This window comes from Crinia signifera, chromosome 3 (genome assembly GCF_055691185.1).
Source record: "Crinia signifera chromosome 3, ASM5569118v1, whole genome shotgun sequence".
NCBI lineage: Eukaryota > Metazoa > Chordata > Amphibia > Anura > Myobatrachidae > Crinia > Crinia signifera.
The window spans coordinates 755,206-781,482 of record NC_139219.1 but is presented as its reverse complement, the minus strand read 5'-3'; the positions used below and the strand labels follow the sequence as shown (position 1 = coordinate 781,482).

General features: G+C 47.4%; 1 long non-coding RNA gene across 1 annotated transcript; it reads right to left on the bottom strand.

Annotated features, from left to right (window-relative positions):
- Positions 1-5,515: 5,515 nt before the first annotated feature.
- Positions 5,516-25,715, bottom strand: LOC146062439 (uncharacterized). The gene is made up of 3 exons (XR_014471317.1): positions 25,515-25,715; positions 6,450-6,562; positions 5,516-6,163 (listed from the first exon to the last, which is right to left on the bottom strand). It is a non-coding gene; the product is annotated as an uncharacterized LOC146062439 (long non-coding RNA).
- Positions 25,716-26,277: the final 562 nt, after the last annotated feature.

The window sequence follows — 26,277 nt, the reverse complement described above, 5'->3', positions numbered from 1 at the left end:
TATCCACTTCACTGCAGGGACCCCTGCAACATCATAATCAGCGCCGCAGGGACCTCCAGGCGCTCCTTGACCCACAGGTACCCCCGCGCCGCACGGACCCCCCTGCCAGCTCCCCGGGGGGGTCTTGTCTTTTAACGGGGGGGGGGGAAGGGCGCAGCAATATTGTCCCGGCAGGGGGGAGCAAAATTTTCTGTTACGCCACTGAATCCTATTCATATTGGAGAACTGAGTCCACTTAAAAGTAAAACACACCATTTGGATGGACAGAACATAGAGATTTAATACAATTACATTGTTGGACATGCCAATTAATTTTTTTCATTCAAGTCTAATTAATTAATTAATAAACTATTTAATTCATTCTATATTTCTTATATGCACTTTATGTATGTTTTTAATGTTTTATATGTTGTCAGTGTCATATTAAATGCTATATGAGGATCTCGCTTAGTTTCACATTTGTAATAAGCAAGCATTATCCCACCAAATTAATTAATTAACTGATTTAATTACATCACTCAATCCATTAGACTATCGATATTTCTTCTTATATTGCCCCAAGTTGCAGTGCTCTTTTCAGTTTTTTTCACACAGTATAAGTTGTCACTCTTTGTGGACGATGTACCCTGTCCTCTCCTTCGACCTCAATTCCAAATTTAAAAGATGAATTGCTGGCCTATGGTAGATGTTCTGGACATAAGGTCAACAGTATGAAATTGGAGGCCCTGGCATTGCACCTTTCCCCTGATGTGCAGAGGCTCTTGGAGCTTAACTTTGACTATCTATTGAGGCCACAATCCATTAAATATTTAGGCATTCAATTTACTAAATCATTAGACCATATGTACAAGGCCAACTACATCCCTCTTTTGCAAACTATTAAAAATGATCTAAGTAGTTGGGTCCCTTTATATATCCCGGACAGGAAGTATAAACTCTATTAAAATGAATATTTTACCCAGGCTGCTTTATCTGTTTCAGACAATACCAATAGTGGTTCCAAACTCTTCCTTTGCTCAGTTCAGTCTCTATGTGGTGCTTTTGTGTGGGCAAACAAAAAGCCCAGACTTCATAGGGCATGCCTGGCCAAGTCATCACTTAGCGGAGGTCTAGGCCTCCCTAATTTTTAACATTATTATCATGCCTCCCAAATGAGTCACATTGTGTGGTGGCATGGAACGAATCTAAAAAATGGGTGACCCTTGAGAATGATGTGATCGGACTCCAAAAACCTAGTTTTCTCCCCTGGCTTTCTCCGGCTCTGACACCAGCCTCTGTATATGATGTTCTATGTGTTAAAGCTATTCTCCTCATTTGGGATAAACTTAACAAAAGGAGTGGTTTAGCACCCTACACATCCCTGATGACTCCCCTTTGGCGTCACCCCCATTTTTAGCTGGGATGTTTGAGTAGTTATATGCAATCTTGGGTTACACGTGAGATTACACGGTTTCTACATATATTGGGTGATTTCGCCCCTCAGAACTTCTCAGATCTATGTGAGAAATACAAATTGGAGACAACACACAATTTTGAATATATGCAATTAAAAAGTTTAATCCAATCTTCCTATAAGACACAAAAGCCCAGGCCACTGACAATGTTTGAACGCATCTGCAACTATAGCCCTGAGTGTAAAGGAGCCATTTCTATTCTCTAGTCTGTTTTAAATACTCAACCTGACAAACACAAAGAATCTTTTGAAAGGGCTTGGGAAATGGACCTGGGGATAACTATAAAGAAGATTGGGCAGATATTCGACTGCGTACAGCTAAAACTTATATTAACACAAATATCAAAGAAAACTCATTTAAGATTTACTCACATTGGTATCTGGTTCCTGAGAAATTACATTCTATTTTCCCAACATCTCCAGACCTTTGCTGGCAGAATTGTAGGAATAAGGGCACTTTTATGCATATTTGGTGGGAATGCCCCCTGATTTCTGCTTATTGGGATGAGGTCCTATCTCTGGCTGGCAGTGTGATCAACTTCACATACCCTAAAGATCTGATATATATTCTACTGTGCCAGCCATTGAGTGGGATCCCTAAGCCCCAGGATAAGCTTTGTCTATATATTTTTAACGCAGATCATTGCTACACAGTGGAAACAGCCTTCTGCTCCTCCGATTCCAGCTTTAATAAATAAAATTTGGTCCTTAGCATCATTGGAGTGGATAAGTATCAAGCTGCCTGGGGCCCGTAGTTCTCTTATTTCCATAGACCACTCTCTGGTATGGTATGATTTACCTGCCTCTCTTAGTCTTTATCTATAATCATTATTATTGTATTTCTACTTTTTTTTATTCATGTTTCAGTGGTTATCACTTTACTGTTAAAAAAAAAAAGAAACAGTAAAATTTCTTCTTCTGGCCACCAAGGAAAATGCAATGTCTGGTGCAAACCCATCACATCCCAACACCCCAAGAACACCATCAGCAGCAGGGACTGGGAAACCGATTTGAGTCGAGGAAAAGATGGATGGTGCTAAATATAGGGGTATTCTTAAGCAAAACCTTTCAGTCTGCCTGTGATCTGAGTCTAGAACAGAGGTTCCCCTTCCAGCAGGACAATGACCCGAAGCATATTGCTAAAGCAACACTGGAGTGGTTTAGGAGGAAACATTTAAATGTGTTGGATTGGCCTAATCACAGCCCAGATCTCATCCAATGGAGAATCTGTGATGAGACTTGAAGATTTCTGTTCACAAGCAGAAACCATCCAACATGAAGGAACTGGAGCAGTTTTGCCTTATGTTTTAAGATGTTTCTCTATGGCCCCTCCTCCCCTTAAATTGACTTACCTAGTATTGCTGCCGGGTAGGTGCTCTCTGCATCGCTCCTTGAGTCTTCTCCGGGCTTGGCCTCAGAGCAGACAGGATTCACTTCCTGTCTGACTCCGAGGCTCTGAACAGTAACAGGCAGTCTTGTGATTGGCTGCATGGTGCTATAAATGCAGGCATGCACAGAGCTGCTGCCGCTGCCTCCGTCCATGTATACCAACCAATCGTCATGCTGTGCCTGCCAGGCCTGGCTGCTGCGTACATCCCGCCACCCATGGACATGCACAGCGCGACATTAAAAAATAAAGTGGAACTTGACGCATGCCGGGCGGACAGTGGCACCAGGCCCCTTTAGGTTTTGTCGCTGTAAATTCCAGCTGTGTGACCCACGTTGGGCGCCAACTGTGATGAATGGACCACTTACACTGGATCAGATCATTTATTTTCACAGAAGGTAAACATAATCAGCATATTGATACAAGCACTCCAGGAAGCTACAATGGTCCCTACTGTAGCACACACCCTGGCCTATCACTTGGGCAGCTAATCCACCCTCAAGAGCATTTACTCCCTGCTCTGGAAACACTTTTATCAAGAGAGCACAGGTGCTGCTGATTACACACCTGGCTTCTGTTACTGCTCCCAAACCTGGTCTGGATCCTCCACATGACTTACATGTGGAGAGATGCTGTCTCGGCCACAGTATGTATATATGTATGTGTGCATGTATGTATATATAATGGGCATGCTAAGAACCAGTTGTTTGCTGCTTAGAGAGCCCGGAAAGACCCCTGGCGGAAAACACCCCCCCCCCAAATCCCGTCAGTAACATGTGAGGGGATGTATGTGAACACAACCCTTTGCATGCGGCCAAATGGGAGAGAAATCAAGATTTTATCTTCGACAGGGGGGGGGGGGGGGGGGCACTGACATCAGCCGCTCGTCCCCGTTCTCAGTGGAACGCCCACCGTTTTCATCGTGACACACATTAGTAGCCGGGTGTTCCCCTGCTGATGGACCCTGCGCGGCCCTCTCTCCCCACAATGATGTGCTCAGTCGGGCTGTCAGCGCTGACCCCCCACTGTAGCTCATAGACTACAATGCGCTACCGCCATCTCAGAATGGTGGTAGCCCAGGGACCCGAAGCGAAGCTGTCCGATGTTGATACATATTAACCTATAGAGGATGCGGCCGGTGGCGGTGGGATCGGAGATTACAGCTGCATTTCCCTCCTGATACATTCAGGCGATATTTACGGCTAACCCTCGAAATAGCCGCAAATATTAAATGACAGAAATGCAACCCTATGGGTGACATTCTATGGGATGAGATAAATGCGCATTTTTTTATCTCGCTCCACATCGCCGCTCTGCGCACTTTTTTAATTCGCATTTTTTGTTAATAATTCGCATATTTAATGGGATGCGATTTGGAGGCTGAAAAGTGCGATGTAGTGCGATTTGCGGCGAAGTGGTGCGATTTTATAACACCAAAAACTGTGATTTCGTCCGGCGGTCATGTGCGAGTTTTGGACCAACCGGAGTGCGATTTAGAAGACTGTCTTCGCATGACTAAGAACCCCCTAACCTATTGGCCCACCTCTGTCCCCTCCATTATGCATCACACCCCCTATATAAAGGGGCACTGGCGCCATTTTACTCTTTGATAGGAAGTAAGGAGCATGGAGAGGAGCAGTGGCAGTGTGAGCAGAGGAAGAGGTGTTGGTGGCAGAGTGAGGAGTGGCAGAGTGAGGAGTGGCAGAGGGAGCAGTGGCAGAGGGAGCAGTGGCAGCAGCCAGCCAAGTGGGAGAGGCAGCAGAGGACTGCTGAGGTCGTCCTCCATTACAGGGAGTGGCAGCAGTGTGGCAGGCAGCATGGCCACAGCAAGGCCAGCCCCAGACCAGGCCCTGGTGGACCAGCCCCAGCAGGAGGAGGTGGAGGATCCGCTGGCATCCCCATCCTATACCCAGGACCTATTCTGTACCCCAGGGCAGCTGCAGGAGGGCCACATGTCAGAGGTGGAGGAAGATGGAGGTGAGGAGGAGGAAGACACTGGCATGGAGGAGGAGGGGTACATGGCTGGAGTAGAAAATGAGGAGGTAGAAGCTGGCCGCACAAAAAGTGGCCGAAAGGTCAGATTCTCATACGGGAAAAATGCTGCGCTTGTCCAGGCTATCATACCCGTGTTTGACCGGTTACTGGGGAAAAGTCACCACAAGACCACTGCACAGCGGAAAAGGGCTATGTGGAAGGACATCACCCAGGCGGTGAACGCTGTAAGCCAGCACAAGCGCCTGGTCAGAAATGTCAAGAAGAGGTTCAACGATATCAAGAGACAGCTCAAAAGTAAAATGGAGTTGGAGGAGGCCACCAAGACTGGCGGAGGAAGCCCCACCGCTGTCTGCTACACATCCTATGAGGTCAAGTTAAAGCGAATCATACCCCCTGAGGTCCTGCCTGGCATGCACGTCGCGGATACCGATAGGCCGCCGACGCCATCCAGAGCTGGTAAGTGTGACCACATGCAATCTTAAACATACATGGCAATGTTTTCAAACTGTAATGTTCACTTGTATTGTTATGCTAAGTAAAGTGCTGCTGTGGAACTACATAGCCCAGCAAGGTCAGGCAAAAAAATTGCCTGCTCCTACTTTCAAATTGGTCATAATGCTGGGCCTTGTAGTTCCACAACTGCTGATATTGATCAACACTGTAACATTCTTTCTAGCAGCTTAACATGTATGTGGGCAAAAACACATTGGTGTACTGGTGGTTTAGCTGCCATGCCTACATACAGATTATCCACCAGTTGTAATGTGTCAAATTGTTTAATAATAATCTAACAAAAAATTCAGGTGTAAAACATATGTCAAATAATGTGGGGACTAAATAATGTAGTCCTTAACCCAGGGGTTCCCAATCTTTTTTGAATCGCGGCACCCTTTGAGTATCAGAATTTTTCCAGGGCACCCCTAGGCCCCCCAAAAATACAGTAGATTGTGTTTGTATGTGTTTCTTCGGTTCCATTATGTGGTAAAGGGCAGGATTTGCTTCTGTTTGTACATATTTTATGATTGGCAGCCACCAGCACTGGTTTTGGCCATAAATAATTGATCATGAATCATTTGAATTGGTCCTGGATGACCAACCCAAGGCACCCCTGGAAGTGTCCCAAGGCACCCCAGGGAGCCACGGCACACAGTTTGGGAACCACTGCCTTAACCAAAGGAAGTATTGTCCAGTAATGTCATTTCAATGCATTTTTGCCATAAATGCTTATCCATTGCAAGGTAGGTAATGGCTGCCCATCTTTCCTTTCACAGATTGTCTGTCCCGAAGTGCTCACACATCACAGAAAAGAAGGCCCGTTGGAGCAGAATCTGTGGAAGCAGGTAAAGGAACAAAAAACAGGCCATTACACATACAGTACACACCCATGTCACATCAACAATATCTCACACTACATTCATCTCCTGCTGCTACATTGCAACGGAAATGAATGTAATCTGACCTAGCCATCTCACTTATTATTAATGTCAATGTTACATGCAGTGTCGGGGTACATGTGTAAGTACATAATACCCCTAGGTATGTGCGTCCAGCATCTCAAGCCCTTTCAAAAACAGTACTGAAGAGAGAATGGCCTATATATGCATCAGTACTTACCTCTTCATCTGTATCCACAGGTACTGTACAACTAGGAACAAAACCAACAGAATTCTCTATGATGATGTTGGACGAAATGGACATCATTCTCAAACCCGTGGAGACCTTTGCGGCTGAGGAGGAAATACAGACCTCATCACAGAGTGATCTTCCCCCAAGTTGGGTGACTCCCAACCCACCACCCCCACCCACAAACACACCCCATACAGCAGCTTCTGCTGCACAAGTAGCTAACTCCTTGGTAAATTTCAAGGAGAAACAAATTGAATTTATGGCCTCCCAAAGCCTGCAAATAGGGAACATCCAGGGGTACATGCGTCACACTTTTCTTCAACTAAGAAAAATTTCAAGGAGTACGGGTTGGTGTAGGCACTCATGTGCGCATTGCTAATAGCATTGACACCCGTTTTGCAGATCTTACTTCTGCTGTTAGGGAACAGAATAGCCATATTGGCAGCGTTGCGCAAAGTATAGCTGCACTAAGCCAATCATGTACAGCGCAGACCAATGCCTTAATAGGTATGCAGGCACAAATTCAGCAGATGGAAGGCAATGTCATAGGTGCAGCAGCATCTACACTGAGTAGTGTATCTAGTACCCCAGTAAGTGGCTCCCCCACTTCCCCACCCCGTCGGAGTATTAGGACCCGGGGTGGCCTGGGTGCAGCTTCAAGAAGTGGTTTAGGGTGGCCTGATGGTGGGAGAAAATAATTCATAATTTTTATACATTTTTAATTTGCATCTAATATCTAACATCTTGTTACATCCCCCGACAGTTCGAATGTTTGAGTGACAAAAATGCAGGTTGTTTATAACATACTATACTGCAGTAAAAATGTCTAAACGCATACCATTTTGTCGGTTTATTATTTTTAAAGCAATTGTTGTGTGAAATATGACATAGTGTAATGGTATATGGCAATGGGATTGCTGAAAAGTAGTGTTGGGTAACTTCTGGCCCGTCAAAGGTTGTGGAACTACATATTCCAGCAAGCTCTGGCACTCATTGTTTGGACTGTAATGGTTATAGTGTGTCAGGGCATGCTGGCACGTGTAGTTCCACAACACCAGGTGAGCCATGTTTTCGAGCAAAATTAATTCATACATGTTACAAATGTACTTACAAGGTTGATTACAGCAAGGGATAGGTGAGCACCACCAGCTGCATCAGTTGGACTCTGTGTATTAGGCTAAATGTGGGTGGAAACAGATGGTATGGCTACATAATTTGTTTATGAGTACACTTACAGCAAAGGTACATGTTGGAATACAGGGCACATGTGCTTACCAGAAAAGTAACGCCTGATGATTTCTGTACGCACCAGATTCCCCCTCTGCGTACCCCTCACTACCCGAGGTGTGGTAGGTTGGGCTTCCTGCACGCATGTTCCTCCTCCACATAGGCAGGTTGGGACAGGGCTATGTTGTGTAACATGCATCAAGCCTGGACGATCATCACTACTTTTGCTGGGTGGTAAAGCAGCAAAATACGGGGGACCCCCAGATTTTTTGTCCCCCGTATTTTTGGAACCAGGACCGGTCCAAGAGTCCGGGGCTGGTTTCAGAAATACGGGGGACCCCTACGCTTTTTGTCCCCCGTATTTTTGGAACCAGGTCCGGCTCAATGAGCCCGGGGCTGGTTATGTACAGGAGGGGGGACCTCACGCCATTTTTTTTTTAACTTTTACACATATTTTACCAAAGAACCATACACAGATCACAATGATCTGTGCATGGTTCTGACAAAATCGCCATGTTTCTGACCAAACCGCCAGTCAGGATCAGGTCTATTTTTTTTTGGAAATTGAGACCATTTTTTTGGGCGATTTCCAAATTCGCATCTCATTAAAAATGCGAATTGTATCTTTTTCAATGGGAAAAACATCTGGATGCGAATTCCGGAGTTAAAAAAAATTGCACTTTTAGAAAGTGCGATTTCGCGGCAAAAAGCGCGATTTCGCGGCAAAAAGTGCGATTTATGCCACAAATCGCCACCCATTAAAAAATCGATTTGGGAAAAAAAAATGAAAAAACGGCCGTTTTTGCAATAAAAATCGCCAAAAAACCACCATCGATCTCTAATAAATGTCACCCTCTGTGTGAGAAGCAAACCTGCCTTTTACAAGTGAGTCCCCAGTGTTGATTTTTCTTTAGTGACAGTTAGGAGCATCCTGTGTATAGTTAGTGCCGGACAGGCAAGGTATTTTCTTTTTATGTTTATTTTGTTTTCTGCTGAAATAAAACTGGTTGCGGCCAGTTGTACCACAAAGACTGGACTGGTGTGATTACTCAGCTGCTTTTGGCTGCCTTCTACCCCAGGAAAAGGCATCCAAATTCCCCTACAGTGTTATAACTTGGTGGAGAGTGCGAGCACTCCATAAGTGAGAGCCGCAGCTGTGTGAGCCCTGCAGAAAACAGTGGTTTATGCAGATACAGCCCAGTGTGAAGTTGCTGAGAATTGCCTGAGGATTTTATATATGTCCTGGCAGGGGCGGATTGGGAATTAAAAGCAGCCCGGGAAATATCTTGAGGCAGCCCTGGGGGGGGATGTTGCTGCACGCCGCATGCATGACTGATTTTTTGGGTGGGCGTGGCCTACCAATATGGGGGTGTGGACTATTTCAACGAGGTCACGCCCAATTTTTGCCGCTGTGGGTGCATGGCTAGTGGCTCTCTGAGCTGCTGGCTATGTCCCTAGCCCCTCAGGCTGCAGAATAGGCGCATGCGTACAGCGTCTATTCTGCAGCTTGTGGGGCTGGGGAGATAGAGACAGGGGGTCTCCCAACTGTCGTCGTCATCCCCCCCCCCCCAACGTGGGACACTGAGTATGGGCCACCTCCCTTGAACACATTGTGCACCATAACAAGAGGGCCCTTTTTTCTATCGAAAAACCTGTACACCTTATGCCACACAGTATGAGCCAATATTCACGTTATGACACATGGAATGATCCAAAATTCACAAAATGCCACACAGAATGCGTAAAAAAAAAAAAGCGAAACTTCACATTATGCAACGGAATGAGAAGATACAGGGTGAGAGGGGGTTGGTGCAGGGTGAGAGGGGTTGGTAATGAAGGGTGAGTAGGGGGTGACGAGGGGTGATAGTAGAGTGGCAGGGTGGAAGAGGATGCAGGGAGGGAGGGGGGATCGGAGGGTGGCGTAGAATGCTGGGAGGGGTGATGCAGGGTGGCTGAGAACGAAGGGAGGGAAGAGTTACACAGGGTGGCACAGGACGCAGAGTGTGAGGGGGGCATGGTGGCACAGGATGCAGGGTAGGAGGGGGAATGCAGATGGCAGAGGATGCAGGGAGGGGAGTCACAAAGTGGTGGAGGATGCAGGGAGGGGAGACAGTGATGCCCATTATACATATGCCACACACCGTGATGCCCATTATACATATGCCACACACCGTAATGCCCATTATACATATGCCGCACACTGTGATGCCCATTATACATATGCCACACCGTAATGCCCACTATACATATGCCACACACCGTGATGCCATTGGACATATGCCACACACCGTGTTGCCCATTAGACATATGCTACACACTGTGTTGCCCATTATACATATGCCACACACCGTAATGCCCATTATACATATGCCGCACACCGTGATGCTTCATTATACATATGCCACACACTGAGATGCCCATTACATATTATGGCACATAAGTGCCACTTACCCACATGCTCATTCCAAGGAGGTTTAGTACTTGTTGCCAAGGGGGTTTACATGCTATTAGCCAGGGTGAAGCAGTCTGACAGCCGGGCAGAGAGGGTTGTGTTGCCTGGCTGTCTAAAGTGGCTGCAGTGAAACAGTGTGACAGCCGGGCAGAAGCGGTGGGCTGCCCGGCTGTCTTTAGAGTGGGCCCGCAGCTGTTTGAAACCTCACGATGGGTCGCCAGCCAATAGAACAGGGGTGGGGAACCTTTTTGGGGACAAGGGCCGTTTGTATAGGAGAAAAATGCCTCGCGGGCCATTAAAAAAAAAAAAAAAATTGTCCGTCTGTGTGGTCCGACGGCTGTGCAGGGAGTCAAGTATAGTGGAAATCTCGCGAGAGGTCGGTAGTTCTCGCGAGATTTCCCCTGTACTTGACTCCCTCCGCAGCCGCAGGGCGGGTGGGCGTGCAGGACAGTCCGGCTGCGGGGGCCGTATACGACCCGCGGGCCGGAGGTTCCCCACCGCTGCAGTAGAAACACAAATTTACATGTCCCCTTCCCCTCCCCAACACACATTTACATGTCACCCCCCTCCCCTCCACATATTAACATGACACACACCCCTCCCAGCACACATTAACATATCATACCCATTGCCAGCACATATTACATACTGTACCTGGCTGGCTAGCTGTAGAGCTGCTCCATGTTCTGCCCATGCCTGGCTGGCTCTTCCAGTGCATGGCTGTGGACGGCTGGCAGGTTGCTGCTGCTATGAGGGATGAGGATAGCAGAAGGGTGACAGACTGCCCAGTGTTTTATTATGCTTTGTCGCCCATCCTGCTTTTGATCCCCAGCGCGCGACAAACTCCTGCGCAGGGCCGGTGCTAGGGTGTATGGCGCCCCCCTGCAAACTATAAAATTACGCTTTCCCATAAAAGGGTGTATAAGGTAAATAGCAGTAGTATTTTTTATGCACATAATGTGCCCGGTAGCAGCAGTGCCTTAACAAAAAATGTGCCCCCACGCACACACTAAAAACAGGGGCAGTGCGAAAAATTTAGGACGTGGCTTCATAGGGATGTGGCGTGGCCACATAATAGTACCAATTCACACCACACAGGGGGGAATTTACTAATATGAAAAAACGAGTTTTTCGTATTAGTATTTCCCCTACGACTGCATACGACTGTTTGAGTCGTATGCAAAGTCGTGTTCCGGAGGGGGATTTACAAAGCAGTCAGATACGACTGCTTTGTAACCCTCCGATGTCGTAGGAATTCGTATTAGCAGCCGTATATACGGCTGCTAATACAAATTATTTGTAGGCAGTCTGCACGGATAAGTCAGATCCGTGCAGGCTGCAAGGTGTAAAAAAAAAATTAAATAAATAATTAAAAAAAAAAAAAAACGATTGGTCCTGATTGGTCGCTAGGCGGCTAGGCGGCTCCTGATTGGCCAGAATTCATTCTGAGCCCAGACGCCGAAGAGGAAGGATCTCTCCAGCTCTGAAAGCCGGGGAGCGTCGCGGGAGATGCCGGCAGCTGCTGGAAGTCGTCAGCAGCTGCCAGAAGACCTGGATGTCGACAGATGAAGAAAGAAGACCATCCATGGAGGACCTGGGTGAGTAGAATTTCCTTCCACAGGTCCAACATGGATTATCCTCGGACAGGACGCCGACACCGGAGCCGCCGACACGGAGCCGCCGACACCGGAGCCAGCGACCTACCAACGGGATCAAGATAGGTAAGTATCAGTATGTGTGTAATGTGTGTATTAAACTTTTATTTAAAATGGGTGTCAGTGTGTTTTATTTAACTATTTTTTTTACTGTGGCACTACAAGACCCAGCGGGCCCTTTAATGCCCAGCAGGCTGGGACTTGTGGTTCTCCAAGTCCCAGCTTGCTGGGGAGGCTTGCTGGCACTTGTAGTGCCACAGTAAAAAACAATAGTTTGTTCTATTTTTTACACCACTATCAGCTCGATGCCCACCGCCCAGGGGCATCGAGGACAGCACCAGGCTTCAGCCTGGTCAGGTAAGTCCTGGAGGGGGGGGGGCCCTTTATTGGGGGGGTCACCACTCCCCCAGGGCCCCTGGCCAGGCTGACTGGTCGGTAGGGTTAATGCTTTGGCCGGGGGGACTTGCATAAAAAGTCTCCCCCCGGCTGTGGCATTACCCTGCTGGCTGGTTTTGCCTGGGGCTGGTTCTTAAAATATGGGGGACCCCTAGTCATTTTGTCCCCTGTATTTTGGGAACCAGCCCCAGAGCAGGAGCCTGGGGCTGGTTGCTAAAAATCAGGGAACCCCTATTTGTCGGGTTCCCTGATTTTTAATTACCGGCCCCGGCTCCTTCAGCCTGGTGCTGGTTTCGGCTGTGGGGGGGACCCCACGCCGGTTTTTTATTTTTTTTATTTAATTTTTCTATTTTTTTACACTGAAGCCTGCATGGATCTGACTGATCCGTGCAGGCTTAAAGCAAATAGAACAGGAAAATGGTGTTCTATTTTCCTGTCGTATTTGCATGCCTGTTTTACACCACTAAGCAGCCGTATTATCAGTTTATCAGTACGGCTGCTTAGTAAATCAGAAACCACCATTCTTTTGAATGGTGATTTCTGTTGTATCCTATCGATGGTGTAGACATTCGTATTTGTAAATACAAATACGAATGTTCCATCTTTAGGAATACGAATTGTTGTATTTTTGGGATTGGAAATCCCGAAAATACAAATTCGTAAAAAAAAGGTGTATTTCTCCCTACGAATACACCTTTTTTCTACGAATCCATTTTGGTAAATGTCCCCCACAGTGTCTGTTTTTCACATTATACCACATAGTAATGTCACTTACGCATTGCGCCAGCTAGCGCTCCTTAGGCACACTGCGCAATAAAGAGCCCTTTAAACACACTGCACAGAAAGATGAACACTGTAATGCCTATTACACATTGTCACACACCATAACGTCTATTAAACATTGTCACACACCGTAATGCCTATTACACATAGTCACACACCATAATGCCTATTACACATTATGCAGCACACCGTAATACCCATTACACAGTATGCCACACACCATAAGGTCCATTACATACTATACCACATGCCATATTGCCTAATACACATTATGCCACACACTGTAATACCCATTACATAATATGTCACATAAGTGATAGTTGGCAGGAGTTACATTCTCCTTGCCAGGGGGTTAGATTCTCCTTGCCACCTGGGGGGTTGCTCATTGCCACAGGGATTACAAGCTTGTTGTCCAGGTGGGATAACCTGCTCATTGTCCACTCGTCATGCGAGTGCTTCTGGAATCTGCACTTCTGGGTAGCGATTTATCCCTTACAGATGCTAGAGGTGCAGGAAGAACTATAGCGTCTGTCTCCTCTATGGTGGCAGACATTTTTTGAGTTGGCGCAGGGTCTCTGTCTGTAGAGACTCTAAGACCCTGAAGTGCAGCTACCTGCCCGCTTATCCCAGCTTCTGATTTATTTGCTTATTTTAAACGGCAGGCATCGGAAGGCGGGGATCCAGCAGGGGATAGTCGACAGAAGGGAGCGCCTCTCTGACTTGGCGACAACCCAACGCACTTACCAGGGAAGTAACTAGAACTCTGTGGGCCCCATAAAATTGTGTTCACATTACACTAATTCTGTGCCAATTCACAAAACACACGACACCATGCCAAATTCCTTGCCCCCAAATTACACTATTTACCCACCGTGCCCCATAATTACATTATACACCCCACAATGCCTCTTAAAAAGCATCATATGCCCCAAATTTTATCATATTTGTGCCCCAGCTCATTATGCTGCTATTTCAAAGACAGAATGAATGTACCTCAGCCAGGCGACTGTGTCACTACATCCCAGGGAGTCGGACCGGTGTCTAAAAATGAGAAGGGAGTGCAGCTACAGGCCTGCCACTTGAAGTTGAGTGCTCGTGGCTTCTTCCACGTTCCTCTAGTCTGGCCTGGCCGCTAGTAGTGTCAACAGCCAGTGCAGCACCATCTCTGGCTGCAGCTTGGAAAGGCCAGTGCAGCGGCGTCATAAACAAGCGCTGCTCTGCACTGTGCTGTTAAGCCCTCCGTTCTGTTAAATCCAGGTGGCACGGCCGGTAACCAGGAGGAGGGAGCAGATCGGAGCCGGCCATCGACCCACCGTATACCTAGTTCCTGTCGGCGAAACACTTTCTATGTGACTGTGTGCAGGGGGAGCGGCGGGCCCCAGGAGGCAGCCAGGGCCCCACAGCAGCTGCACCCCCTGCATCTTCAGTAGTTATGCCACTGTCACTTACTGAGTTCCGGTGACTCTATACGTATAATGCCCTCAGTAGAAGCACCACTTACACATAATGCCTGCAGTAGCAGCAGCGCTTACATGCATATTGTCCACAGTAGTAGAGCTGCTTCCATGGATAATGCCCACAGTACCAGGCTCCATAATGCCAGCCTCCAGTAGCAGCACCATTTACACGTGCAATGCCCCCAGTAGAAAGAGAAATTTGCCTTAGGCGCTGGGAATGACTATGATGCAACTCGATGCCCAGCAGCCACCACGTAGGAGGGTTGCCAACCTCCAAAATTGCAGAAACCAAAACAGAAATGTGGGGCGCTCTTAGGTATCGGGATGATAAAAAGGATTAATCAACACAATTATTAAAAAGTATCACAAATTTATTACACAATATTGCATGAAAAACACATACCAAATGGTACTGAATAACTCTAGGAAAATAAAAATAAAAATAAAAATAAAAATAGAAAATAAAAATAAAAATGAAGAAAATAATAAATAAAAAATAAATATAAAAAAAGAAATGAAACAAAAGGAATTGCAAATTAAATAATAAGTTTAAGATTGAACTTTGCAATTAGTAGATATCAGCACATCCAACTGTTTAAGGTGCAAATGTTAGCTCAGCGTAATCCACCAGTGTGGATTTGATCTCCTTTACCCTATAATAGGGTCTGGCAGGTAGATATATATGAATCTACTGAATGCAGTTCCTTGTAAAGGTTTAAGAGTCCAGTTGTTTGACTGAGACCGGTTTTATATTTATATCACTAGTGTGCACACTCAATAATTTTCAAACATAGCTTTGCAAAGCAATAGTACAGTTGAAGCGAGATTGGGAGCAAGGACTTCTGTTTTTTAGTTGTTGCGTAATGAAACAGTGTCCGTCCTGTCCCTTTCAAGCTCTTACCAGTGGTTGATCTGCTGGCGTATTTTTTCTTCAGTTTGCGCTGAGTGGAAAACTCAACACTGCAGTGCCCGCTCTCTCCGTCCTCCACTTCGGTTTTAAAATGAGTATCACCGGTCAGCTGGTAGTGATAACTGACGGTGACTGCTTTCTCCTGCCTCCTTCTACGCTTGAAGAATCACATGGCGCTCTGCCACAGCGTCCGTGGACAGTGGTGCAATCGGCGGCTTGGAGGGTATGTCAGCAGTCGACTCAGCATCTGCTTCGGCTTTAAATTGAGTATCGCCGGTCAGCTGGTAGTAATGTCTGACGGTGACCGCTTTCTCCTGCCTCTTTCTCCGCTTGGAGAATCACACGGCGCTCTGCCACAGCGTCCGTGGACAATGATGTAATCGGCGGCTTGGAGGAGATGTCAGCAGTCGGCTCAGCGTCAAGCAGGTGCTGTGGAGATGAGAGCGCCTTTCCTGGGTAATACTGGGGGAACGCGTTTCGCCGCGCACTGGGCGGCTTTGTCAACCAAAGCCGCCCAGTGCGCGGCGAAACGCGTTCCCCCAGTATTACCCAGGAAAGGCGCTCTCATCTCCACAGCACCTGCTTGACGCTGAGCCGACTGCTGACATCTCCTCCAAGCCGCCGATTACATCATTGTCCACGGACGCTGTGGCAGAGCGCCGTGTGATTCTCCAAGCGGAGAAAGAGGCAGGAGAAAGCGGTCACCGTCAGACATTACTACCAGCTGACCGGCGATACTCAATTTAAAGCCGAAGCAGACGCTGAGTCGACTGCTGACATACCCTCCAAGCCGCCAATTGCACCACTGTCCACGGACGCTGTGGCAGAGCGCCATGTGATTCTTCAAGCGTAGAAGGAGGCAGGAGAAAGCAGTCACCGTCAGTTATCACTACCAGCTGACCGGTGATACTCATTTTAAAACCGAAGTGGAGGACGGAGAGAGCGGGCACTGCAGTGTTGAGTTTTCCACTCAGCGCAAACTGAAGAAAAAATACGCCAGCAGATCAACCACTGGTAAGAGCTTGAAAGGGACAGGACGGACACTGTTTCATTACGCAACAACTAAAAAACAGAAGTCCTTGCTCCCAATCTCGCTTCAACTGTACTATTGCTTTGCAAAGCTATGTTTGAAAATTATTGAGTGTGCACACTAGTGATATAAATATAAAACCGGTCTCAGTCAAACAACTGGACTCTTAAACCTTTACAAGGAACTGCATTCAGTAGATTCATATATATCTACCTGCCAGACCCTATTATAGGGTAAAGGAGATCAAATCCACACTGGTGGATTACGCTGAGCTAACATTTGCACCTTAAACAGTTGGATGTGCTGATATCTACTAATTGCAAAATTCAATCTTAAACTTATTATTTAATTTGCAATTCCTTTTGTTTCATTTCTTTTTTTATATTTATTTTTTATTTATTATTTTCTTCATTTTTATTTTTATTTTCTATTTTTATTTTTATTTTTATTTTCCTAGAGTTATTTAGTACCATTTGGTATGTGTTTTTCATGCAATATTGTGTAATAAATTTGTGATACTTTTTAATAATTGTGTTGATTAATCCTTTTTATCATCCCGATACCTAAGAGCGCCCCACATTTCTGTTTTGGTTCCCCCAGTAGAAACCCTGCTTACACCTACTGTATAATGCCCCCAGTACACTGCTACTATACATAATGGCCCCCCACACACACATACACAGTAATCACTCACTGTTTCTGCCTCCACTTACCCAAGTACGCTGACCCTGTGGAACTGGAATACATATCTGCAGTGCAGACTGCTTCTATGTAGCCCCGCCCCCTTTGTGGCGTTAAGTCACGCCCCTCTAGTCCGTGTAGCTCCGCCCATTTTCGGGACCCACTGTGCTCTCAAATCCTGGTGCTGTCAAAGGGGTGTGAGAGGGCTCTTCTAGCTGCCGCTGCCTGTCTGGTTGGTCATGTTGGCTGCTGCTGCCCCGGCCGTCACAGAGTTAAGACTCGGAACACATAGCAGCAGGGGAGATGCAGAACAGGATTGCTTCACTGCAATCCTCTGCTGAGTGGGAGCGCTGGCCCTGCTCCTGCGCTACCTGCTGGGGATCACTTGAGCAGCCGCACACAGGACCGTGGGAGCAGCTGCGTGCGATCGCGCATGCGATGATGTGGAGGCCTATCTGACCACGTTTGAAAGGACTGCTGAGCGTGAGAACTGGCCTGAAGCACAATGGGCCAGTCTGCTAGCACCTTTTCTCTCGGGTGAGCCCCAAAAAGCATACGTTGATTTAATCCCTGCAGATGCTCGGGACTATGACAAGTTAAAAACTGAGATCCTAACCCGCCTGGGAGTCACACTGTCCATAAGAGCCCAACGGGTGCACCGCTGGGTATATGCCCTGGAGAAGCCTCCTCGCACCTTATTCAGCTAACCAAAAAATGGTTACAGCCAGAGACATTAACTGGTCCCCAGATGGTGGAAAGAGTCGTCATGGACCGCTATTTGAGATCCTTGCCTGTGGTCCTGCGCAAGTGGGTGAGCCATGGAAATCCGGATACTGCTGACCGGTTAGTGGACATGGTAGAGAGGTATCTGGCGGCAGAGGAGTTACTGATGACCACCCAGCACCCCACAGATCCCTGACAGCGCCCTTCAGTGAAGACTGGTAAGACTGTTCCATGGGAAAATGTTGCTGGGCGGTTAAGAGAGCGCAAGGCTGGAGAGACTGTAAACAGTGGCCCTGGAGACAGGCCAATGGGACTAGAAAGGTCTATGCTGCCCAAACGGGTTGATAATCGTGTGATTAAATGTTTCAGGTGTGGTATGCCAGGTCATGTTATTGCTAATTGCCCAGTTACGCAGGAACCCATGCAATGTGATGCTGCCTTTGAAAATCGCAGAATGTCTTTCTTTGCTAGATTAGCTTGTACTGTGGTGCCTTCTCCTAAACTCGAAAGACAAATGTGTGATGTGTTCTTAGAGGGTAACCGGGTAAAAGCTTTGCTGGACTCAGGAAGTTTGGTTACCCTTGTGAAAGCTGGATTAGTGAATCCCTTAAAGGTCCAGCAAATACCTATTGGGGTTACTTGTATACATGGGGATACCCAACATTATGCCACTGCTGAATTACATATAGAAACTTGTTGTGGGTCAGCAATTGTGAAAGTAGGACTGGTCCCCTCTCTGGTGCATGAGGCCATAATAGGGAGGGATGTTCCTCATTTTTGGAAGCTGTGGGAATCACGTTTAGCCACAGATGGGAGAAGTGAAGAGCCAGTAGTTAATGCCAATGATTTTGTGGATGTATGTGGGTCCTTTGAACCTTCTGACCCTTTACCTTTTGCTAGTTTGGCTGGGGAGGGGACAGATGGAGAGTCCAATGAGGACCCTCTTGCTGGAAACGGAGAGGTAGTAGTGCCCGATCTGGAGGTAAAGAAGGATTTGTTTATGTCTGAACAGTTAAAGGACCCTACTTTATTGAAGGCTAGAGAAAAATCTTAAGGTTGTTAATGGGGAACCCGTGGTACCAGGTGCCAAGATTTCTTATCCCCACATGGCTATTTGTAATGAGCTTTTGTACCACGTTGTCAAAAAGGGTGAGGAAGTGGTGGATCAGCTGGTAGTTCCCCAACCTTATAGGAGAACGGTACTAGATTTAGCCCATAGTCATGTTACAGCAGGACATTTAGGGGCAGAAAAGACCACTGAAAGAGTTTTACAAAGGTTCTTTTGGCCAGGGGTGTATAAAGAAGTGTCTGAATATTGTTCTTCCTGTCCTGAATGCCAGTATCATGCCCCTAGACCTCATTTCAGGAGCCCACTAGTTCCCGTGCCTAAAGAAGGGGATAGGTGGGATTCCTATTGCGCTAAATAGCAGCAGATATCGATGAGTTCTTGGAGGAAACACAACACCTCCAATCAGAAGAAGTAAAAGCAGTATGGATGCCCTCCACCAAACAATTGCGCTATGTTAACACGTAATACTTCCCTGTTTATGGGTCCGTAGGACCGTTGGGATCAATGGGCGATGTTTTGTTCTCGGATATGAAAAGACAAAGAAACAACAGAGACCTCTGTCCTCGTGTGATACTGTTATGTGAAACAATATATGTTCTATCACACAAACTCCTATGGATGTTATGGTCGGGGAATCCCCCCTTTCTAAAAACTCACACTTTAAAAAATTTTTGTCAGAACAATCAGGTTAAAGAATTTCTCAACCGAAATAGGGAGATATTTTCAGAGCTGCCTGGCCAAACGTCCATAATAAAACATGACATTGTCACTGAACCAGGGGTCAGGGTTCATTTAAAGCCATATAGGATTCCTGAAGCTCAGAGAGAAGCTGTCTCTAAAGAAGTTAAAAACATGTTAGAACTAGGGCCCTTATTCTGATCGGTGCGGCCGGATCCGAATATGCGGCCAGCACCGTGCGTCCTAAACCCCGCCTTCCATACGGATCGCCAACTCCGTCCGTATGCGGTAAGAAGCTGTCCGAACGGACCGCACGTGTATTTCTCATGAATACACCTCCTCCATCTCAGGGAACCTCCCCCATCATTTGCTGGTCGCAGAACATCGAATGCAGGGCCGAGTGGTCCGCCAGCTCCCGCAACCTCAGACCACACGGGCATTTCTCCGTGCAAAAGCAGGGATCTGGGCGGGCAGCTGACATCCGGCAATGTCATATGTCCGCCCCCTACACGTGCGTCACAGCCGCATTACCGCCCAGCGTTTGCATGGGAACGCCCATGAAACGCGGGGTGTAAACATATGGTAATGAGCCCAAACAGCCCTTCACACCCCTCTCCACCCCCTGTTCGTAGTGTACACATTTCATGCGGAATGTGGCCGTGCGTCCCGCTCGCACATGCGCAGAGACGCCTCTGCACATGCGCAGACACAAAACATCGGCGGCACGAACGCACGCGAATATTACCGCACCAACCAGAATAAGGGCCTAGGAGTCATAGAGGAATCCAACAGTGAGTGGTCCAGTCCTATAGTTCTCATCCCGATGCCAGATAGTAGCATACGCTTTTGTAATGATTTTCGTAAATTAAATGAGGTGTCCAAATTTGACTCATACCCCATGCCCCGTGTGGATGAGCTTATAGAAAGGCTGGGAACAGCCAGGTTTCTCACCACATTGGACCTGACTAAAGGTTACTGGCAGATACCCCTAACTGATAGCGCAAAAGAAAAAACAGCCTTTTCGGTTCCAGAGAGGCTGTTTCAGTATAAGATGTTACCTTTTGGGTTGCATGGGGCTCCAGCAACCTTTCAACGGACGATGGATAAAATTTTGAGGCCTCATAGAAAATATGCAGCTGCATATTTGGATGATGTGGTAATTCACAGTATGGACTGGGGGTCTCATTTGGTTAAAGTACAAGCAGTACTGGACTCAGGGGTGAATTTATGAAGCTTGGAGAAGTGTTATCTATCCCCATAAAGAACGTTATGAGCAAGGTGATAATGGTTCAGCCAATCAGCTACAATATGTAAATTGACAGGTAAGAGCTGATTGGCTGAACCATTATCACCTTGCTCATAACGTTCTTTATGGGGATAGATAACACTTCTCCAAGCTTCATAAATTCACCCCTCAATCAGAGAAGCAGGGTTTACTGCTAACCCAAAGAAGAGCTGCCTTGCAATGGAGGAGGTTAAGTACTTGGGCTTCACCATTGGTAGAGGTCTGATTAAGCCCCAATTAAATAAAATCGATGCTATTCAAAACTGGCCTCGGCCAGTGAATAAAAAACAAGTAAGGGCTTTTTTGGGAATAACTGGGTATTACAGACGATTTATTCCTAATTTTGCAGCCACAGCAGTGCCGTTGTCAGACCTAACCAAGGGGAAGCAGTCAAATACAGTGAAATGGAACCCTGATGCAGAAAAAGCGTTTCAAGCGTTAAAAGTGGCTTTGTGTTCACAACCTGTACTGATAACGCCAGATTTTTCAAAATAATTTTTTGTACAGACAGATGCCTCAGAGGTAGGGATAGGGGCTGTGTTGTCCCAAACCAGAGATGGGGATGAACACCCTATCATCTATTTGAGTAGGAAACTCAATGAGCATGAAAAAAGGTATGCCATTGTGGAAAAGGAGGCTTTAGCCATTTTGGGGGAAATTTACCAATATGAAAAACCTATTTTTTGGTATTGGTATTTCCCCTACGGCTGCATACGACTGTTTTAGTCGTATGCAAAGTCGTGTTCCGGAGGGGAAATTACAAAGCAGTCAGATACGACTGCTTTGTAACCCTCCGATGGTGTAACAATTCGTATTAGCTGGCCATATATAAGGCCGCTAATACGAATTTTTCTAGCAGTCTGCACGGATCAGTCAGATCCGTGTAGGCTGCAGCGTGTAAAAAAAAATAGAAAAATAAATAAATATTAAAAAAAAAACGGCGTGGGGTCCCCCCCACAGCCGAAACCAGCACCAGGCTGACGGAGCCTGGAGCCGGTAATTAAAAATCAGGGAACCCGACAAATAGGGGTTCCCCGATTTTTAACAACCAGCCCTAGGCTCCTGCTCTGGGGCTGGTTCCCAAAATACGGGGGACAAAATGACTAGGGGTCCCCCGTATTTTAAGAACCAGCCCCAGGCAAAACCAGCCAGCAGGGTAATGCCACAGCCGGGGGGAGACTTTTTATGCAAGTCCCCCCCGGCCAAAGCATTCATCCCTACCGACCAGTCAGCCTGGCCAGGGGCCCTGGGGGAGTGGGGACCCCCCCAATGAAGGGGTCCCCCCCCTCCAGGACTTACCTGACCAGGCTGAAGCCTGGTACTGTCCCCGATGCCCCTGGGCGGTGGGCATCGGGCTGATTCAAGTGTAAAAAAAAAAGATTAAACTATTGTTTTTTTACTGTGGCACTACAAGTGCCAGCAAGCGGGGACTTGGAGAACCACAAGTCCCAGCCTGCCGGGCATTAAAGGGCCCGCTGGCACTTGTAGTTCCACAGTTAAAAAAAATAGTACAATATATAACCTCTCCCTAGACTCCTCCATAGTCCACCCCACTAATGCCACTATCCGCGATTTCTTAGACAGTTTACACTTTCCATCCCTTACCCAAGAGCAGCTAGACTCCCTAAACGCCCCTTGGTCACAGTTAGAAATCATGGCGACTATTGGTTCACTCCCCCGCAACAAAGCCCCGGGCTCCGACGGGTTTATAACAGACTTTTACATCTCCTTTAGCGAACTGCTATCTCCTTACTTAAAGGATCTGTTCAATGAACTATCCTCTACGGGACACGCTCCCCCGGAATTATTAGAAGCCCGAATAGTGACCATCCCGAAACCCGGTAAAAACCCTGCCTTGTGCCAAAACTACCGCCCGATAGCCTTACTGAATAGTGACATCAAGATTTTCGCCAAACTAATGGCGTCCCGAATTAACCAGTTCCTGCCCTTGCTGGTGCACCCGGACCAGACGGGGTTCGTCCCGAGGCGACAGGCCCCGGATAACACTAGGAGGGTGTTCAACTTAATTGACTCTCTATCCGAGGAGCAAGGTCTCTTGCTTCTATCTCTCGATGCTGAAAAAGCATTTGATCGTCTGAACTGGCAATATATGAGAGAGGTCTTATCACGCTTCGGTTTTAAGGACCGGATTCTGTCGTCAATCATGTCACTTTATAGCGCCCCGTCGGCCCGGGTGTTTAGCAACGGCTTCCTCTCTTCCCCATTTTTAATCTCCAATGGCACAAGGCAGGGCTGCCCCCTCTCGCCCTTAATATTTGTCCTTTCCATAGAACCATTAGCTATGTCTATTCGAAATAACCCCAACATACCGGGTCTCCGGGTAGGTCCCACCAACCATAAACTTAGCCTATTTGCGGACGATGTCCTGCTCTTCGTGACGGACCCCACCAATACCCTCCCGTTTATCCACACAACACTAGCCTCCTATAGCGCTGCATCTTATTATAAGCTCAATACGTCCAAGACCGATGCCCTCCCGATCAACCTCTCAACCTCCCTCCCCACATTGAAGGCCACATATCATTATAACTGGCAGGCAAACTCTATAAAATACCTGGGTATTCACATCCCCCCTAACATGAGATCTGTTTTTGATGTCAACCTATCCCCCCTCTTAACCTCCCTTGCATCCCTCTCCAGGTCTTGGCTAATATTTGAGGTTTCCTGGATGGGTCGGATGGCAGCATTTAAGATGTCGCTGCTCCCCAGGTTAATGTACCTATTTCGCACCATCCCCTATACCTTCCCTAAAAAGTCCCTCCAACTGGCTACCTCCATTCTGATGAAGTATGTCTGGTCAACTAAACCTCCAGCTATGGCCCGCTCCAAAATGTCAATACCAAAAGCATTCGGGGGACTTGACCTGCCTGACCTATCCCAATATCAAGCAGCCTGCCTTCTTGCTTCGACTAAATACTATTTCGAAAGAGATGCACCTGTGGCGTGGGTGTGCGTTGAGCAGGTCTACTCCCCTCAAATTCCTCTCCCTGACTTACTTAAGATCCCAAAACACATAAGACCTCCACTAACTGGCCTCCTCCCTGCAACTGTTGCCACTCTCCATATGTGGGACCAACTACTTACCACCCTCAGTGCCCCTACAGCCCTTATTAATACTCTGACCATTACCACAGTGGCAAAACTGATACCCAATCTCAACCTGAACCGCTGGAAAAGTTGCGGGATTAATTCTTTAGGAGACGTAGTGGACGCCCACTCAATCCTTCCCTTCGCCTCCCTACGAGAAACATACTCCCTCCCCCCCCAGGAATATCACCACTACCTACAACTGGCCCATTGGTGGAGTGCCCACTTCTCCAACCGCTCTGCCCCAGAACCACATTGCCAGGCAGCCCTCTCCCGACCCACCCTGACGACTTCCAGGGGGGACATCTCCTTTTGGTATGGCACCCTGACTACTCCCCTTGAGTTCACTAAGACTTCCGCCCATAGAAAATGGGAAGCAGACTTAGGCATACAGCTATCTGCCCCTCAGTGGCGTAAGATCTTTTTAACCTCCTACACAATGTCTCGCTGCATCAACCACTCGGAGATGCACATCAAACTAATCAATCGACTTTACTTAACGCCAGATCGCCTCCACACCTTCTGGCCTACATGCTCTAATATGTGCTGGCGGCGGTGTGGGAATGTGGGCAATATATACCACATTTTCTGGTCCTGCCCCAAGCTCAGGGAATACTGGGGAGAGGTCTTTAAGTTAATCTCCACGGTGCTCCAGATATCCCTTCTCCCTGACCCACTCATAGCTTTGCTCCATATGTACCCCCAGGATCTCCCAACAAGGAACACATATGTCCTCGGTCACATCTTGATTGCGGCACGAGCAAATTTAGCCCAACTATGGAAACAACCCTCCCCCCCTTCCCTCCTACAGGTCATTTTAAAAACAAACCATCATTATTATATGGAGACTGGCCTTACCCCCTACTCGTCTAAACCCTCCTCACCCCACTCCAGATGGGCCTCCTGGTGTAGCTATATGACGGATGGAGCAGCTGCCGGACTTTCCACCGACAGCCCCCCTGGGCAGACGTTACTGTTTAGTCTGAATGAACCCCCAGACCCAGACTCACCTTCGCCCCAAGAACCTGATCAGTGACCACCCCCTTTCTCTAGAGGCGATAGCCAGATCAAGGCGGAGGTCAACAGAAGTGCTACCCTTAGACACAAGTTTCCAGTTACCAACACCTGATAGCTGGTTCTATCTCGATGCTTTATGTTATACTGTATGTAATATGTCTTATGTTCACTTCGCTCTGCGCAGCGACAGGTTCTCGTTTTGTTATACTTGATACGCTTGCCTTATTCACTGTATTTACTATAATGTTCCCACTACTGAATGAAGTCAACTCCTCTCCCCCCCCCCCCCCCTAAGTATCCCCTTTCTCTTTTGTACCCCTTATAAAACTTTGTGCTAATAAAAATTTATTGATGGAAAAAAAAAATAGTACAATAAACACACTGACACAATGAAAATAAAAGTTTAATACATACATTACACACATACTGATACTTACCTTTCCGAGAAAGTCGGCTCCTGATTGGCCGCTAGGCGGCCAATAGAATTCATCCTGAGGAGAGGCGCCGAGTATGAAATATCTCAGCATCTCTCCTCAGCGCGATGCGGAGACTGCGGGGACCGGCGACAGCTGTGAACATTACCTGGATTACGTCGGACCAAGGGAAGACTTCTTCAGCGCAGGACCAGGTGAGAAGGATTTCCTTCCACAGCTCCAACATGGATTTCTTCGGACCCCGCCATGGACCTGGAGGACGACACGAACCGCCGACATGGAACTGGAGGACGACACGGACCGCCGACATGGACCTGGAGGACGACACAGGACATCAGGACCAGGGCTACCTACGGGATCAAGAAAGGTAAGTATCAGTATGTGTGTAATGTATGTATTAAACTTTTATTTTCATTGTGTCAGTGTGTTTATTGTACTATTTTTTTTAACTGTGGAACTACAAGTGCCAGCGGGCCCTTTAATGCCCGGCAGGCTGGGACTTGTGGTTCTCCAAGTCCCAGCTTGCTGAGGAGGCTTGCTGGCACTTGTAGTGCCACAGTAAAAAACAATAGTTTAATCTTTTTTTTTACACTTGAATCAGCCCGATGCCCACCGCCCAGGGGCATCGGGGACAGTACCAGGCTTCAGCCTGGTCAGGTAAGTCCTGGAGGGGGGGGGCCTTCATTGGGGGGGTCCCCACTCCCCCAGGGCCCCTGGCCAGGCTGACTGGTCGGTAGGGATGAATGCTTTGGCCGGGGGGACTTGCATAAAAAGTCTCCCCCCGGCTGTGGCATTACCCTGCTGGCTGGTTTTGCCTGGGGCTGGTTCTTAAAATACGGGGGACCCCTAGTCATTTTGTCCCCCGTATTTTGGGAACCAGCCCCAGAGCAGGAGCCTGGGGCTGGTTGTTA